The sequence below is a fragment of the Oncorhynchus mykiss genome, chromosome 10 (assembly GCF_013265735.2).
Source record: "Oncorhynchus mykiss isolate Arlee chromosome 10, USDA_OmykA_1.1, whole genome shotgun sequence".
NCBI lineage: Eukaryota > Metazoa > Chordata > Actinopteri > Salmoniformes > Salmonidae > Oncorhynchus > Oncorhynchus mykiss.
In genome coordinates, this window is record NC_048574.1 from 62,484,133 (window position 1) to 62,488,665 (window position 4,533).

The 4,533-nt window shown below is 42.9% G+C and overlaps 1 protein-coding gene across 4 annotated transcripts in view; it reads left to right on the forward strand.

Annotated features, from left to right (window-relative positions):
- The window catches only part of LOC110534616 (oocyte zinc finger protein XlCOF7.1-like), a 1,104,347-nt gene that overhangs the window by 85,445 nt on the left and 1,014,369 nt on the right, over window positions 1-4,533 (forward strand). The window lies entirely within an intron of this gene.

The following is a 4,533-nucleotide window of genomic DNA, read 5'->3' on the forward strand; positions in this document are numbered from 1 at the left end:
TGTAAAGTGTTACCATAGTGAGAAAAGTTATTCTACTTGTCACGTATCCTTTTATGGAATAGATGTGACTAATGCCATTTTGTTGAATTTTGTTATTTTTTGTATCATTCCAATGGCTCCATATTGTTAGGTACTTGAATCACAGTGTTTTAGAGAGTGTGTTTTAGAGAGTATGTTAAACACAGTGTTTTAAACTGTGTTTAACATTTTATAATATTGTGTCATGTTTGTGTGTACAGTAAAGTTTCTTATATAAACCTTCACATGCTCTTCTGTACAATTTATGTTTGCAGTCTGCAGTCCATGAAGACTTGCTGATATCCAGTGTTACTGGTGGGAGAGACTGGACCTCCGAAGCGGCTGGTCACAAACCCTGGCCCCGGATCAGAACCATGGCTCAGGAGCCGTCACTATTCCTTCCTGAATCGGAACCAGGACCCAACTGCAAGAGACAGAGACTCCACTACCACACAGAACACAACCAATGGACAGGTGGACTGAACAACCTCAGTCCTGGTGGTCATCAGAGAGACAGAGGCTCCAGTCAGGGATCCAGTCTGCAGCCCAGACCCTTCTCTTCACAGTCTCAGTGCAGGGGTGAAGCAGGGCCTGGGGCTGATAGAGATAGACCCTCCTGTTCCTATGATACAAACACCACAGTATCCATGATGAACAGAGCAGGTCACCCTGGGCTTCAGCCTTCACAGAGAGTGGTGGGAGACCCCCCTGGTGGTAGTCTATCAGCAAGTCTGTCTTCTCCTTCAGGATCTCATTTAATGTCTGGTGACTGGGTTCATAGAAAGCCTGGGTCTAGCTTTCCTCAGTTACCTCAAGGTTACCCCACCAATGCAGACAGGTTCAGGATGGGCGTTTACCACAAGAAGCACCTAGCCTATAGCACAGCACACAATCCCAGCAACACCCAAACAATGACTAGAGGTCAAGGAGGGAGCTCAAAGACTAACCACCTGACGGCGGTGGCGCCTGCTTCTACCTCCTCTGTCATTGGGTCACAATGTGGAAGGCCGGGCATTAGGACGGATGCCGACAAGCCATACGCCTGCCCCACGTGTGGGAAGCGCTTTGCTAAGACTAAATATATGAAACAGCACCAGAACATTCACACCAAGGAGAGGCCTTTCAAGTGCAAACTATGTTACAAGAGCTTCTCCTTCCTGAGTTACCTCATCAGACATAGCTGTGCCCACAATGGGGAGAAATTGTAGCTATTCTTTAGCTGAAATATTTTATTTATCATGTGAAGTGTACTGGGGGTAAGACTTTTGGGGATTACTAGGTCCCTTAGTTGAGCATCTGGGTACACTCACATGATACAGACTTGTTGTTTTGATGTGCTAGCCGAAACACTGACATTGAAGTGTATCACTATTTCACCTCTGAACTTGGTTTTGCCTATGTTCTATTCATAACAATATGTTTTATAACCCCTTTTTAAAACACATTATTTGGCATAGTCAGGTGGGATCTGTTCATTTATGTACAACAACAGAAAAATAGGTGATCAAATATTTGAATAAATGAGATATCATGTTGTCCTTTTGATTAAAAAAAAGCAAATAAAATGAACTTATCATTAAGAATTAAATATGACCTTAGTTTTGTTGGCTTCCTACGAACCTATAGGGCAAGGACCGAGCTTTAAAGGGTTTCCACTAGGTTCCACAGTTAAAGTAAAAAGAAAGTGCTGTATTGGAAAAATTCCTGAAAACAAATGTATTTTCTAATTTAACTTTAGGGTTAGGTAGAAAGTTAGCATTGGGGTTAAGATAAATTGTAGAAATAGGAGTTTAGCCATAATTATGACTGTGGAAACTGGTGACGACCGCTTGAAAGATAGTGATCATGAATAGGAGGTTTGATGTGTGGGGATTGGGATGGGAGGAAGAAGTGGGGCCTAAACGGGTAATTGTGTGTTCAGACTCTACTACTAGCCTGGTTGCGCTGAGAGAAGGGAAGGAAGTAAGTCAAAGGAACACCCAGACCTGATAATAGAGCTGTTGCCACTTTATAAGGTGGGGCAGAAAGAGATTAAGGTTGGTTTTCTGTGGGTCCCAGCTCATGTTGGAGTAGGGAGAAATGAGGCAGCGGATAAGGTAGCGAAAGCAGCTCTGAAGAGGGAGGAGGTAGATATGGTGGTACCATTCATCTAGAATTCTGTGAGGAAGGTCAGTGGGTATCTGGGGAGTGAAATGAGGGATGGGGTGCTGTTGACAAGGCTGAGGTTGGGTCATTGTGGATAGGGAAATGGGTTATTGTTAGTGAGGAAACACCCAGATGGGAAGTGTGAGGTAGAGACTGAAGTACACGATCAGTCAAAAGTTTGGACACCTACTCATTCATGGATTTTTTTCCTTAATAATAGTGAAGACATCAAAATAACACCTATGGAATCATGTAGTAACCAAAAAAAGTTTAACAAATCAAAATATATTTTAGATTCTTCAAAGTAGCCACCCTTTGCCTTGACAGCTTTGCACACTCTTGGCATTCTCTCAACCAGCTTCATCTGGAATGCTTTTCCAACAGTCTGGAAGGAGTTCCCACATATGCTGAGCACTTGTTGGCTGCTTCTCCTTCACTCTGCGGTCCAACTCATCTCAAACCATCTCAATTGGGTTGAGGTCGGGTGATTGTGGAGGCGAAATCAACTGATGCAGCACTCCATCACTCTCCTTCTTGGTCAAATAGCTCTTACACAGCCCGGAGGTGTGTTTTGGGTCATTGTCCTGTTGAAAAACAAATGATAGTCCCACTAAGCCCAAACCAGATGGGATGGTGTATTGCTGCAGAATGCTATGGTAGCCATGCTGGTTAAGTGTGCCTTGAATTCTAAATAAATCACTGACAGTGTCACCAGCAAAGCACCCCCACGCCATTACACCACCTCCTCCATGCTTTACGGTGGGAAATACACATGCAGAGATCATCCGTTCACCCACACCGCTTCTCACAAAGACACGTCGGTTGGGTCCAAAAATCTCAAATTTGGACTCCAGACCAAAGGAAATATTTCCACTTGTCTAATGTCCATTGCTCGTTTCTTGGCCCAAGCAAGTATCTTCTTCTCATTGTTGTCCTTTAGCAGTGGTTACTTTGCAGCAATTTGACCATGAAGGCCTGATTCACACAGTCTCCTCTGAACAGTTGATATTGAGATGTGTCTGTTACTTGAACTCTGTGAAGCATTTATTTGGACTACAATTTCTGAGGCCGGTAACTAATGAACTTATCCTCTGCAGCAGAGGTAACTCTGGGTCTTCCATTCCTGTGGTGGTCCTCATGAGAGACAGTTTCATCTTAGCGCTTGGTTTTTGCGACTGTACTTGAAGACATTTTCGAAGTTTTTACATTTTCTGTATTGACTGACCTTCGTGTCTTAGAGTAATGATGATTCTCTTTGCTTATTTGAGCTGTTCTTGCCATAATATGGACTTGGTCTTTTACCAAATAGGGCTATCTTCTGTATACCACCCCTAACTTGTCACAACACAACTGATTGGCTCAAATGCATTAGAAAGGAAAGAACATCCAAAAATGCACTTTTTAAGAAGGCACACCTGTTAATTGAAATGCATTCCATGTGACTACCTCATGAAGCTTATTGAGAGAATGCCAAGAGTGTGCAAAGCTGTCAAAGGCAAAAGGTGGCTAGTTGAAGAATCTCAAATATATTTTGATTTGGTTAACACTTTTGGTAACTATATGATTCCATATGTGTTGTTTCATAGTTTTAATGTCTTCACTATTATTCTACAATGTGGAAAATAGTACAAATAAATAAAAACCCTTGAAGGAGTGGGTGTTCTAAAACTTTTGCCCTGTAGTGTAGGTAGACGGATGAGCATCATATGAAAAAAGGTTCAATTTATTTAAAAAAATAATAATATGCCAGATGGTTAAATTCTGCAATAGTGGTGGTGAACATGCGACCGAATTCCTGAATTGCCCCATTGGGGTGAAGGAGACAGAGGTGGCAAAGATAAGGTAGTAACGTTGAAGAAACAATGGTAGTTCGATTAGAGACACCCGTGAATGTTCCTCGCCAACAGAGAGATCCTTACATGATGCATGTTAAAAACGGTGACTTGCAATGGTTATAAACTGCACAGCGCGGCAAACAAAGAAAATCTGAGAAAATAGGGATCATTGAGTGCGGCTTAACGTTTTTTGGGACTCCGGTATTTTACAGCAGAGACATTACAAGTAATCCTGTCGGTGAATGTTCCGCTTTCAAACCCCGGAGCCTGTGTAAAGATGTGATTTGGACTAGGATTGAAGGAGTCGGATGGGTTTTTGATATATTTATCTTGTTGTATGATGTCGCCCCCTCCCTCCCATTTGGTGGATGCCAGATGCAGCGAGAGGCTAGAGAGGCTCAGAATCAGTCATGATGGTTCGTATGCAAAGGATGTAAAACAGATTGGTGGGACTTCAGTGCGGAATGATGGAGCTTCCAAGGCTGCTCCTGTACTACAGTAAGTGGACTTGATGTCGGGGCTGGTCCTGGCATGT